The sequence below is a fragment of the Sminthopsis crassicaudata genome, chromosome 2 (genome assembly GCF_048593235.1).
Source record: "Sminthopsis crassicaudata isolate SCR6 chromosome 2, ASM4859323v1, whole genome shotgun sequence".
Lineage (NCBI taxonomy): Eukaryota > Metazoa > Chordata > Mammalia > Dasyuromorphia > Dasyuridae > Sminthopsis > Sminthopsis crassicaudata.
Window position 1 is genome coordinate 259076315 of NC_133618.1, and position 14948 is coordinate 259091262.

Consider the following 14948-nt stretch of genomic DNA (forward strand, 5'->3'; position numbering starts at 1 on the left):
GAATTATGTCAAGGAAAAAGGGAATAGAAAAATGCCAGAATGACTGCCAAGAAATTAATGAAATGAAATTTTTTTTCACATAATTGGCACAGTTAATGTGCATGATACTTTTTTGCATTCAGTTCTTTTCCTTCTCATCCTTTTTATGAAAATACCACTATTACATCTGATTGAAACTACTTAATTCTGGCCCATCTTCTCCCTAAAGCCTTGTGTCTTTCCCCTCAATTTCTACTTCTGGGCAATTTAATTGATTCACACCTACATTTGTAAATATACAGACTTTTAAAAAAGAGAAAACTACCTCTTAAGAAACTTTATAGAAGGAGATGATAAAACAATTGTAAAAGAAAGAAAATTATTACAGAATAATAAACTAGATCTAAATGCAGACACCTTAAAAAGAGCAAGCTTAGCAAGTTTCCTGAACAGGATTTAAGAATAACTCAATGAATTTGTCCCTCAAGTAGAGATGACGTGACCCCTTGTGGCAGAATCAGTGGGCTACACGAACCCCTCTCACTCCCTGAATTCCTTGTAGAAACATGGATGACTTACTTTAGATAATGTCACCTATACATATTGGATATTCAGAAAAATCTTGGTCATTTTTCTTTTGCTCCCCTAGCCAACAACAATCTTCCTCATCCTTGAATGTCTCTACTTCCTTATCTGTGATTACCATCTTTATAGAGCCTTCAATAAATAATCCAACCTGACCTGAGTGATTTGGAACAATCCAATGGAAGTAGGAAAGCCAACAGGAAAGAAAGTTGTTTCTTTATGATTAGGATGCTACAAATGATAGTTAATTATTGCTTCTAGAAGACTGGATGTTTTTGTATGGATTCAGATTGGTTTGCAAAATCAAGAGGAAATTCAAAGAGATTACTTACTTGGAACTATTCAACTAAATATATGACTACCATTACAGACCACCAGTAATGATGTTATATTTCTATATGGTCAATTTCATATAAAGTCTATTTAAGCATCTTCTATGTTAATTTCATTATCTGCAAAATTTGATCATTCTTGGTACCCCTACTTCAGCATCATTCTTCATCTCTTACACCATGTTAAACACTATCTACTGCACATCTTAAGGATTCTATTATTCCTTTCTGCCCAAATATTTAAGAATGGCACCTCAGCACATGAATATTTATCATGTGGATTAGAGAATTTAGAACTAGAAGGAACCTTAGAATATTGAAATACCTTAGAATATTGAAAACCTGTTACTTTATATAGGAAATGTATGCAAGATTACATAATTACACATAGTAAGGTGAATGAATAGAATTCTATCTTGCCTTTTCATATTTTCTTGATTAGGACTCCTATGTCTTTTTTTTTTTTGCCACATCTTTGCAGGTTCAATAATGTCCCAGTGTCTGTCCCTCTAGTTAAGTATAGTGTGGTGGACAGAGATCAGGAAGAGAAGTTTGAATGTTATCTGAGATAATGACTAGTTGTGTGATTCTGGGTGAATCACTTAACCTCTCACAGCCTCAATTTTCTCATTTGCAAAATGAGGAATGACAAAGGAAAATGGGGAAGAGGCTAAACTGATTGAAATACCCAGGAATCCTAAATTCTAGATTCCACTGTCTTGCTACATCATACTACTAAAGCCCTAAGAATTAGGGAAATTTATTTTTCTCGAGAGAAACATGGCTTCTGACTAGGTATTTCCAAAAGTATGAATGGGAGTAATAGGGGATGGAGTGGGACAGTATGAGGGGGCCAGGCTTGTATTTAGATTTCATGTGTATATGCTATAATTTCAGACTAATTGACCTTTTACCCAAATTATATCATCTCCAAAGTAAAGCCATAGCCACACCTCAAACTAGTTCCACCCACCTAGTAGTATATATAAGAGAATCACACTCAGGGAAAAGAAACCAAAACTTCTTCTCAGCTTTAGGACCACCTGGATCTGAACCTTTCAGGAGGCACAGCAGAGACATGGGTAAGGGGAGATAACAAAAAAAAATGGGCATTTGGAATTACCCACAAGAAGGGAAATAGCAGGGATCTTTTTGTGGGAAAATATTGAAGAGTGGATAGAGTGGGTAAGGAAATGTGCATAATCTCTTTGACAAAAGAAGAAAGAAAGGTACAAAAGAGAAAAGGACACTACTTTTACTTTTTGAGGTGGAGGGTTGGGAGCTGAAAAACAAAAACAAAAAAAAAAACTTCTTAATCTCCTATTATATACGGATTTTTTGTCCTTGGGATTTCGGGAACTGGCATATTTATATCCATATCAGAGTAAGGAGAGACTTCCTAGAAGCCAAAGATTTTAAGCAGAACCAGGGCAAGATATATTTATCATCCTTGGCAGGGTTGGAAGGTTCCTTATGTTGTGTCTTAGTCTAGTATCGTGGGACTTGATATAGCAAAATGAATAGCTGCGTACCACATATAGCAAATATCTGGACAGTGAAAATGTAAATTTGTGAAATCTAGTGTCACAAAGTGTTATTGGGCTCCTCTGTGTATTGCAGCCTGAGCAGTGGCTTAACTTGCTTTCCTTTGTCTCAGCTTTGGTTTTCCCAGTTGTGCTTGAGCTAGGATAACTATGGTTGTGATCTTTAAGACTGGGGAGACAAAGAGGGAAGTAAAGTTGTCTAATGGAAGTGATAAAGGATTTGCAAAGATAGGACAGTTGAAAAGGGTAAGAATTAAGATAAGGAGAGAAAAGATGGAAAGTTTGTACATGAGTGGGGTGGGAATGAAATGGAGCAGAGATGAGAACAAGTAGGGGTAAGTGATAATGGAGATACAATAGAGAGGGTCTGAGGTATAAAGGAATGAATAGATTGTATCTCAGGGGAAATCACAGATTGCCACTTTCTTCTTTCCATTATCTCTTCCCCCAAGGTAAGATGCCCTATACTCCTTCTGGACCTGATTAACTTCTCCTATGCCCACAAATTTTGGAAGCTTCATATAGACTACCCCAAATCCGATGTCCCAGGAAGTTCAAACCAGTACTGTAATGTGATAATTGGTTGGCAGAAAGTGCCTATGGTTGATGGATGCAAACCAGTCCACACCTTCATCCATGAGAATACCTCCAGCATTGTAAAGTTATGTAATATTGCTCCTAAGCCCTGTGGAAAGCACCACATGAATTGTCACCAAAGTCCCAGAACAGTCAAAGTGACTGACGGCTTTGCCAAATCAGGATTCCTGCCCCCTACCTGTCAATACCAAGAGAATTCTTATTCCTGAAAGATTTAGATGATTTGTAGGAACGGTCAACCAGTCTTTCTGAAGAACTAAACTCATTCTTCCCCCAGCTTGAGGACACCACCCAACCATAAGGAAGTTTTCCCATGTTTGACTTCTTTTCCACAGATTTGGCACCATTAATTATTTTCCACAATCTCGGTTACCTGGATTTTTCATATTTTCCCCTATTCTGATACAATGTAAGCTTCTAGCTGGAAGGGCTATTCTAATGTTGTTTTTGTATCTTTTGATGCAAACAAGCAGAGTTCCTGGACACATAGTAGGTGTCTAATGAATGCATAATGACTCTACTGCTAACTAATTTTTCTGGGAAACCTGATATTAGAGTGGAGGATTTGATTTAATACTCTGTAATGAAGATTAGAAGCAACTTCACTCCTCCAGCCCTTCAGATTCTTCACATGGGGCCCTCTTCTCTGTATTCAGAGGACAAGTTTTATGTAGGGATTCTGCTTTTTAAAATTCCTTTGTAAAGGAATGGACAGGATGACTGGATTGCTTGAGCTACCCAGATGCAGCTTCCTTCCCCACCTTCTTAGCCAATGTGAAGAAGAATCAAGATTAAATTGCACTTGGGTCCCAATTGGTCCCAGCTTACCTGACATAGGTTTCTGGTCATCTAGAAGCATAAAAAGTATAAATCTCTTAGACTTGGTGGATGTCAAGACATGATGATATATCAACAAAATCTATTTCTAATCGGAGGCAAGAACAATCTTCCCCAACTTTGGGGTCTTTTTCAATGAGTTTTGTCTTTTATTATGTAACCAAAGTACTTAAGCTTCAGCTTCAGTAATTGACCTTTTACTGAACTAATTTCTTTAAGTTTTAATTGATGTGATCTCCTTGCTATCCCAGGGACTTGCAAAAGTATTCTTGAGTACCATCTTTTTAAAGCATTGATTCTATGGTACTCAGTTTTCCTTATAATCCAATTCTCATAACCATACATTGGTATTGGAAAAACCATAGCTTTGACTCTACAGACTTTGTGGGGCAATGTGATGTATTTGCTTTTTAGTATGCTATCTAGATTTGCCATAGCTTTCTTTCCAAGGAACAACTTTTTTTACATTTCATGATTGTAGTCATTGTCTGCAGTAATCTTTTGAGTCTAAGAATATAAAATCTCATATTACTTCCATTTCTTCTTCCTTTATTTGTCAGGAAGTGATGGGACAAATTGTCAAGATTTTATTTTATTTAATGTTAAGCTTCAAGCCAGCCTTGATACTCTTTTTTTCCATCCGCAAGAGGCTTCTTAATTCTCCACTTTCTGCATCAGATTGATATCATCTGTATATCTAAGGTTGTTCATATTTCTGCTGAAGACCTTGATTCTGGCTTTTGATTAGTCCAGGTTGGCATTTCACATGATGTACTCTGCATATAAGTTAAATAAATAAGTTTGGACAATATACAGCTTTGTCGTAGTACTTTTCCAATATTAAACCAATCAATTGTCTTATTTTCTGTTCTAATTGTTGACCCTCATACAGGATCCGTAGGAAACAAGTAAGATGATGTGGTATTCCCATCTTTGAAAATTTGCCTCACTGTGTTGTATCCACACAGTGAAAGGCTTATATATATATATATATAATCAATGAAGCAAAAGTAACTGTTTTTCTGGAATTTCCTTAGTTTCTCTATAATCCTGCAAATGTTGACAATTTGGCCGCTAGTTCCTATGCCTCTTTGAAAATCAGTCTGCTTTTCTGGTAATTCTCAGTTTCCATGAAGGCTCAAGGCTGAAGACTGAAGACAGAATTTTAAGCATCACCTTGTTGGTACATGTAATAACTGTGGTTGTTTAGCAATTTGACCATTTTCTTGACATTGTTCTTTTGGACTAGGACATAAACTGATCTTTTCTAATCCAATGGCCATTGCTTAGTTTTCCAAATTTATTGACATATTGAGTGCAACACTTTAGCAGTCATCTTTTAGGATTCTTAATAGATCAAATGGAATTCTATCACCCTATTAATGTTATTGTTGATAATCCTTCCTAAGGCTCATATAACTTCATTCTCCAGGATGTCTGGCTCTACAGCAGTAACCACACTATCACTGGTATTGGTGATGTTAAATTCTTAATCTCTTCTATGTCTGTTAAATCTCTGCTGTTTTTTGTCTTTTATTATACCTATTTTTACATGAAGCATTCCCTTGATAGCTCTAATTTTTCTTGAAGTTATCTTTTGTTTTTTTTCCATTCTATTGTTTGCTCTATTCTTTTGCATTACTCATTAAAAAAAATCACAATACTTTCTTAAATTCCCTTGCTATTTTCTGGAAATCTGCATTCAGATGGGTATATCCTTCTCTTTTCTCTCTCCCTTTTCTTCTTTCCTAAGCTATTTGTAAAGCCTCATCAAACAACCCTTTTGTTTTTCTTACTCTTTTTTTTTTTGGGGGGGGGATTTTTTGTGGCTTCCTCCTGTATAATATTGCAAACCTCTGTCTACAGTTTTTCAGTTATTCTATGTACCAGAATTATCCTTTAAATCTATCCATCACTTCTTCATATTTAGAAGAGATGTTATTTAGGTTGTACTTATACTGTCTCATATTTTCCTCTACTATCTCCAATTTATTTAAGTCTGAATTTTGCAACAAAAAGCTCATGATCTACAGTCAGCTATATTTCTTTTTTTCTTTTTTTTTTTTTTACAAATTATTGAGTTTCTTCACTTTTGAACGCAAAATATATGATCAATCTGATTTCTATATTGATTATTTAGAGATGTCCATATATAGAGTCAACTTTTGCATTATTGCTATAATCAGTGAGTTATCTTGACAAAATGCTATTGGTTTCTGTCCTCCTTCATTTTATAATCCAAGCCCAAATTTGTCTGTTATCTAATTATCTTTTGATTTCCTACTTTAGCATTCTAATCTCCTATGATTAATATGATGTTTTTGGGGTGCTAGTTCTGGAAGATGTTATAGATCTTCATAGAACTAATCAACTTTGGAATCAGCGTTTGGAACATAGATTTCTATTACTTTGATTTGGAATGATTTATGTTAGATTTCAACAGAGATCATTCTGTTATTTTTGAGATTTTGCCCCAGTACTTCTTCTGAATATGAAATATATGCATATATATAAAACAAATATAATAAATAATGACATGCAAGATATGCCTTTATATTATTGTATGGGCCTGCATATAGATTGTTCCTCAAAAAGAGAATCTCTTTCAAAAGAAAAAAAAGGCACAATAAAGGCCCAAATTAATATTTTTCTTGAGCTTGTATGAAGCTGGCTATTCAAATTGTAAGGTAAACAGAAAATTTTTGCTGTCATGGCAGGAATGAAGCTGGTAGTTTTATATCTAACTTAGAAAAATAGGAAAGCTAATTTTCACAGCTTAGAATGCCTCAGGTAAGGTTAGAAATTTGCCCACTATCCCTGCCTCTCAAACCCAGTCTATTACTGTTCAGTATCACATGGAATTTGAGAACCTATTATTAAGGTTCTTTCCATTTCCTCTTTCTTCCTAAGGTATTTGTTGTTCAGTTGTTTCATTTGTATTTAATGGGTTGATCCCATTTGAAGTTTTCTGTGCAAATATACAGGTTTTGTTTGACATTTTTCTTTCCCAGCCCATTTTACAGATGAGGCAAACAGGGTTAAGTGATTTGCCCAGACTCATACAATTAGTATCTGAGATCATATATGAATGAACTCACAGATGAGTCTTCCAAACTCCACTGCTCCACCTAGTGGCCATTCCTAAACCATAGGATGATCATGGATTCTACAAATTAAAATGTTCCTGAGGCAGGAACTGAGAGGTGACATAGCTTTATGACCTGCATAAAGGAATTTCTGAGCACTAAAAAAACGGTGTAGTTGTAAAGAATAGTATTTAAAAGTATCTTTGTTGCTACATCATGGACAGCACCTTAACTTGCCTATCCTTTGTCCCAGTTTTGGATTTAAGATAATCCTGCTTTGGTGTAGAGCTATGTTTAATAGGGATTTGATCTCTCTGGGATAGATAGTGTCATGAGAGAAGTGTCTTTTCTTTGAGTCCATGCGGTTTAGCAATTCACTGCTGCTAAATAAATCTATCACAAAGCAAAACTTCTAGAGATAAAGACCTAGATTTTATTATGTATAAGAACAAGCACAGTACATAAAAAAATATCCTCTAACCAAGAGTTTCTGGCAAGACTTTATAGAAAAACTTATGCCACAAAGACGATTTTTAAAAATTAACAATCCTTTGGTCTCTTAGGCCACAAAAAAATCACAAAGTCAAAAGGATTTATTATCTCATGCTTCCTTCAATTAAGGTTGGACAGACTGAGTTAGAACAAATTAATAAGCAGACTAATTTCCAGATTTAAATAATGTTTGCAATATATTATATTTATAGAACTAAAAAGCTACATTTTAAAGAAGTCATGATGGGCTAATTGAGAGAGTTAAATTTATGTCTCAAAGTTCTGCAGTGGGGAAATTTTTCTACAAATAAATTTTTTTGATGAGTTTTGAAAGATCCTGTATTCCCTTCTTCCTCTCATTTGATTTCTTATATCAGGATTGTCTTCTTGATATAAGAAAGACTTATTTATATTTTATCTTATCTAATATATTATATATCAAAAGTCATTTTTTAACCAGATAAGGTTAATATTAATAGAAAACAGATTTCAGTTAATCAAAATAAAATTGAAAAAGAGAAAATGAAAGATTGCCATCACAAGAGGGAAATAAAGAGAGGAATAAAGTTGCATATTTTCTATACAGCAAGATCTAAAGCAGTTTACAAAAGATATGTATAGCTGGAAATCTAGGATGGGTAGATGATGTAAAATTGGAGAAAAAAGATGAAAAATGGAGAGATGAGTACATGCGAATGTAATAGAGCATGAATAAGATGAAGTTGCTATGGGGTCAAGTAAGAAGGAAATATAGTGGAGAGGGTTTAAGCTATAAAGAGATGAGAAGCTGATGTCTCAAGGTAGTCACAGATTTTTTAACTTTCTGCTTCTTTCATTGCTTTTTCTTCCTTCAAGGCAAGATATCAGATGCTGTCAAATGGATTTTTTTCCTGTTCCTCCTTGTGGATGCGACTTACTTTTCCCCAGCCTTGAAATTCACAATGCGCCATGTGGACTACCCCAGAACCATCATTCCAAAACCATATCAATACTGTAATGTGATGATGAAAAAGAGGAGGCTGAATGAGAATCGTCAGTGTAACTTAAACAATATTTTCATCCATGATTCTTCTGACAATATTAACAAATTATGCTATAGTGTGCTTATGCCCTGTAAAAATGGACTCAGGTTCTGTCACCATGGCTCTACAGTTAATGTGACTCAATGTACTCTCTTGCCAGGTTCCCGTTATCCTAAATGTTACTATCAAATGAAGCTTCAGAAACGAAAGCTCAGAATACTTTGTTTAAGGAAATATCCTGTCTTCCTAGATATGTAGATTCATTCCTTCTCTCCAGTCTCCCACCTGGAAAGCTCACTTACATATGAGAATTTTTCCTGTTTCCAGTTCCCACTTATCTTCTATTCTGAACCATTTCTGAACCAACATAATCTTCTTAAAGGCAGAAATTATTCTGTTTTTTTTTTGTATTTCAAGTGCCTATTACCACGTCTCTGGCAATAGTAGACAATAAATGCCTGATGATTGATAATTTTTAAGAAGATTTTGGGAGGGACAGAGATAGTCTTTTAAGTACCTTCACAACTACTGTCCTTCATATTTCACATTTGGAATACCCTACTCATTCTACCAGTAAAGTGCATCTTTTGTATAAATTCTCTGCAATTGATTTCTTCTCTTTTTTCTTTTGTCTACCTCGCTAGGGGATGGCATGGTGAAATAAGGGAAATAAAAAGTGATGAAAAAGGTTCCTGGCAATATACTTTAAAAGGGGCTGATACTACAGAACAGTTCCTAAATTTACTCTTCCCTCATAAACTATTGCTCCACCATTTTTAGCCACACATAAAGATGGACATACCCTCAATTTTGCCATTATCTAAAAATGCACCACTTCCAGGATCAAGAATTCATAAATCCTCTAATCTGAACATAATATATTGTCTTTTTACCTCTCTCTCTCTATCTTCCCCTACATAACTCTCACCATAACTTCCAATATCTTGACCTATCAATTCATTCTCAGGCCATGTCCCCTGCATTATCACTTTTTCCTCTTTTTCTCATTTTGCCTCCCTCATGAACCAATTCAACTTTATACTTCCATTCTCTCTTGAATCTTTTTCTTCCTTGTCATGTTGTCAATTATGCCCAGTCAAAGCCCAGCCTTGCATCACTCTTGCCATTCTTCAATTTCATGTGTACATGTGTGCCATTGAATGAAGATTGAGAAAGTCTTGCAATTATCCTGACTACATCTACTACAAATTTATGTTACTATGCCCTCACTACTGCTAGGTAATTTTTCCATATTTCTCTTGTTAACTTACTATCCCACTCTTCACAATAGCTCTTCCAAACCTTTTCATCCCTCCTCAAACATCTCATGACTCTCCCTCCACTCACTTTCTCAGATAGGAATCATGCTTCATATTTGAGATAATCGAGACCATTTGAGGCAAAAATTGAGTCCATTCAACATGAAGTTTCTCATCCCCCTTCACTTAAGTGTTTTTTGCCATTTTCTCTAATTCACCCCTGTTTCACATGATGAAGTGATCTTACTCCTTACTAAGGCTCTACTTGTATAAGTGACCCATTCCATACCATCTTCTTCAACAAATTGTCCCTTTGTCATATCCACTTTTTCATTTATTTTCAATACTCCATTTCCACTAGGCTCATTCTCTATTGCCTATAAACACGCCCATGTCTTTCTTATCCTGAAAAAAAAAACCCTCACTTGATCCTTTAATCACTGCTTTCATTCTTTTTCTCATCTGTCCTTTGTTGCTAAACTCCTTGGGAAAGTCTGTTCACAACCGATGCCTCCATTTTCTCTCCTTTCACTCTTTTCTTACTCCTTACAATTTGGCTTTCAACCTTATTATTCCACTTGAAACTACTCTCTCTACATAGCTGTACCATAATATCTAAAACTATATTATAAAGTGGCAATCATCAAAATCATTTGATTCTGGCGAAGAAAAAGAGTGGTGGATTAGTGGAATAGATTAGTATATACCAAATAAGGTCAAAATGGATACATGATTAGACATTAAGGGGGATACCATAAGCAAATTACAAGAGCAAGGAATAGTTTACCTGTCAGCTCTTTGGAGAAGAGAAGAATTTATGATTAATCAAGAGATCAAGAGCATTACAAAATATAAAAGGGATAATGTTGGTTATATTGAATTAAAAAGTTTTTGCACAAACAAACCAATGCAACCAAGATTAGAAGGAAAGCAGAAAGATGAGAAACAGTTTTTAAAGTTCATATTTTTGATAAAGGTCTCATGTATAAGGTTAAATTTAAATGAATACAAATCATCCCCCAATTGATAAATGATCAAAGTTTATGAACAGGCATTTTTCAAATAAAAAAAATCAAAGCTATCTATAACCATATACAAATTCTGTAAATCACTATTAAGGAAATGCAAATTAAAACAACTGTGAGATACCATTGTACCCCTATCAGATTGGTTAATATGACAGAAAAAAAAGTGATAAATGTTGGAGAAGACGTGGGAAAATTGGGACAATAATATATTGTTTGTGAAGTTGTGAACTGATCCAATCATCTGGATAGCAATTTGGAACTATGACCAAAGGGTAATCAAACTGTGCATACCCTTTGATCCAGTAATAGCACTGCTAGGTCTGTGTTCCAAAGAGATCATTTAAAAAAGAAAAAAAAAATTAACAAACTATTTATGGAAGCTCTTTTTGTTGTGGCAAAGAAATGGAAATTGAGGAGATGCTTATCAACCAGAGAATGGTTAAACAAGTTGTGTTTTTTTTTAATGTAATGGAATATTATCGTTCTATTAAAAAATGATGAGCTAACAGATTTCAGAAAAATCTGAACTTACATGAACTACAGCTGAATGAAATGAGCAGAACCAGAAGAACATTAATAGAAAGATTATGTAATGATCAACTATGATAGACTCAGCTTTTCTCAGCAATACAGTGATCTAAGACTGTTCCAAAAGACCCATGATGGAAAATGTCATCCGCATCCAGAGAAAGAACTATAGAGTCTGAATGCCAATTGAAGCAGACCATTTTAATTCTTTTTGTGTGTGCTGGTTTTCCTTTTTGTTCTATTTCTTCTTGCATAACATGACTAATTTGAAATTGTGTTTTAATATGATTGTACATGTACAATCTATATCAGATTGCTTGCTCTCTTGAGGGGTGAGAAGGGAGGGAGAGAAGGAAAAAATGCAACTCAAAGTCTTATAAAAATGAATTTTGAAAACTATCTTTACATGTAATTTTAAAAAAAACTATTAAAAAACAGAACTGGCTCTCTTCAAAGTTACTGATGATTCTTATTTGTCTTTTCTCAATTCTCATTCTCCTCGAACTCTCGCAGCCTTTGATGTTTTTAATCACTCTCTCCTTGATATCTCTTCTCTCAAGATTCTTTTCTCCTAACTATTTGCACTCTCCTTTTCAGTCTCCTTTGTTGGATGTTCCTCCAGATCATGCTCTCTAACGGTCCTCTTCCTATTACTTTCTCTCCTTCCTCTATACTATTTTATTTGGTAAAAATACCAATATGTTTTGCACATACTGAATTTAAGTGTCTACTGGACGTTGAGTTTAAGAGGTCTAAATAAAGACAGTAACTAAAATATGGATAGTGAATGAGGGTGAAGGAACTAAGACAGGCCATAACATTGTGATAGAAGAATCATAGTTGAAACAAAAGAAGTACCACAGTGTTCCTGATTCTGAATGGGACAATAAAAAAGAAAGGGAAACAAAGAAGTAAAATCTAAGGGTTATCTTAAACTGACTTTCAAAAACATTGGGGAATAACTGAACAAATTGTAGTACATAAATGTAATATAATAGTATTATTCAGTAAGACAGGTTGAAAAGATCATTTCAGAGACTCCTAGGAAATACTAATTGACAAAGTGAATAGGAACAGAGGACAAAAGTCACATAAAGACAATGGCATTATTAGAAAAAAAAAAAAGGCAGCTTTGAAAGTCTTGAAAATTCTGATCAAAGTTAAGTATAAATGGCAGGAAATGGGGATGGATGTGGGATGGAGTAGAATGGACTTGGATTTAGCTTTCAAGTTAGAAAACCTGTGTGTATGTTACACTCCCAGAGAATGACAGACCTATTCTCTAAGTTATATCACCTCTAACTTGAAGCTATGGACACACCTATAACCAGCTCCACCCACCCATTGAAACAGTATAATAAGAGCATACTTAGAGGAGAGAGAGAAGGTTCCTTCCCAGTTCTAGGAACTGCTGAATTCAAAATTGGCATGGGGCACAGCAGACACATTAGAAGAGGAGAGATAGTCCAAGAATGGGACTAGTAGGTGGTAGTATTAGGAGTGGGGAAATAAGAGTGGTTAACAGGGTAATAAATGCTAACATTAGTAATTGGGACCAAAAAAGGGGGGGGAGGAGGGAGAAAAAGAAGTGATCTCAATTCTGTCCTACATGGGGATTTCTAGTCCTGGAAATGTAAGGAATTGGTAGTTTTACATCCAAGTTAGAACAGACTCTTTCTAGAGTCAAAGGTTCTAATCAGAAGTGGGATAAAATATTTATTTTTATTTTTAAATTATTTTAAACTTTTTAATAGAGTTTTTTGTCAATTCTATGTAAAGATAGTTTTCAACATTCATTTTTGTAAAATTTTGAGTTGCAATTTTTTCCCTTTATCCCTTACCTTCCTCCTTACCAGTACAGCAAACAATTGATACAAGTTATACATGTTACACATGTTATACATGTACAACGATTTAAAACATTTTTCCATACTAGTGATATTGTGAAAGAAAAATCAGAACAAAAGGAAAACCAGAAGAAAGAAAAAGCAAATAAAAAAAGGTGAAAATAGTATGCTCCCATCTGCCTTCAGTCTCCATAGTTCTCTCTCTAGATACAGATGGCATTTTCCGTCCCAAGTCTGTTATAATTTTCTTAGATCACTATCCTGCCAAAAAGAGTGAAGTCTATCATAGCAGATCATCACATAATCTTGTTGTTATTGTGTACATTGTTCTCCTAGTTATGTTTGCTTTACTCAGTAACAATTCATATAAGTCTTTCCAGTTTTTTTTTTCTGAAATCTGCCTACTCATCATTTCTTATAGCACAATAGTATTCCATCACAGTCAAATACCACAATCTATTCAGCTATTCCCCAACTGATGAGTGTCCGCTCAATTTACAATTCCTTGCCACCGCAAAAAGAGCTCCCATAATCATTTTTGCACATGTGGGTCCTTTTTCCTCTTTTATGATCTCTTTGGGATACAGACCAACTAGTGGCACTATCGGATCAAAGAGCCTTTTGAGCCTAGTTCCAAATTGTTCTCCAGAAAGTCTGGATCAGTTCACAACTCCATTAACAATGCATTAGTGAGGGACAAAATATCGTTAAACTCTAGGTAAGATTGGAAGGTTAGTCACTGCACTTATCTCCAACCCTACTGTATTACAGTTCAGTATCACATGGAACTTGATATTGAAATGGGAGGGAACTGTTCCCTTTACTGAAGTTGTGGTCCCTTTTAGAAACTGTATTTCCTTTTGATCTGTGATCCCTTTGGAGTCTCAGTCCCTCATGGGGAAGGCATATCCCCCCAGATAAGTTATCTTTCTAGGATGTCAGAGCCTTTGATTCAATTAGAAATCCTGGTCAAAAAGCACCTCTTTGAAGTGTTGTTGATTCCAATAGGAGCTCTGGGCTGAAAACTGATAAGAATCTAAGCCTGGGAACCTTGACTCCTGAAACCCCAAGACTCCTTAAAAAGGGTAGTCTCTGCACCAGCTCCTTGCAGATAGCTCAAGGTAGTCAGGACCCTTCTGTCCACTAAGAAATCATTCTCAGTGCCAAATTCCATTTCTCTAATAGGTCTTTGCCACTATAAAAATCAGTACTTTAGCAAACTGATTTCTATCCAACAATAAACTATCATTTTACAATTAATAATTTGGGAATAAGTGAATTCTTTCACTTTTATACCTGTGGCCAACTAAAGGGGATATTTAACAGCTCTCTTATTGCCCCTAACCTCATGATCACCAGGAATTGAGGGCATTCAAACCTCATCATTTTTGGTTCCCTGACTGGGAAATACCTGAAAATCTGGACAAGGTAAAAAAAACCGTTTTTTTCTTCCCTATTCTGTAGTAGACACCCAATCATACCTGGTTAGGCTTGGGTTGTTGTTGTTGGAGCCCCAGGCTCCAGCAGAATTCTTGGGGGACACTTTATGGGAATTGCTGTGGTCTGACAAAAGGCCTTCTTTTGTTGCTCTTTGTCTATAGAGATGTCTAGGGTTGTACAAGAGGTGCTGTAGAATCTGGGGAAAACTAAAAGCTTTTACCTGTCGAAAATAAGACAAACACCTCTGCCTCTAAAAATCTTTCCTTGAGCAGAGACATTTGGCTTAAGAAAAATCCCCAAACTGGAAAGTTTAAGATGCTTAGATTTTGATGGAAGGGAATCAGACTCTCTCTATTCAGCCCCTCTAGAGAC

General features: G+C 35.3%; 1 long non-coding RNA gene across 1 annotated transcript; it reads left to right on the top strand.

The window, feature by feature from the left end:
• Nucleotides 1–1855: 1855 nt before the first annotated feature.
• On the top strand, nucleotides 1856–11748 carry LOC141555848 (uncharacterized). Its single transcript, XR_012486354.1, has 2 exons — nucleotides 1856–1978; nucleotides 8308–11748. It is a non-coding gene; the product is annotated as an uncharacterized LOC141555848 (long non-coding RNA).
• Nucleotides 11749–14948: the final 3200 nt, after the last annotated feature.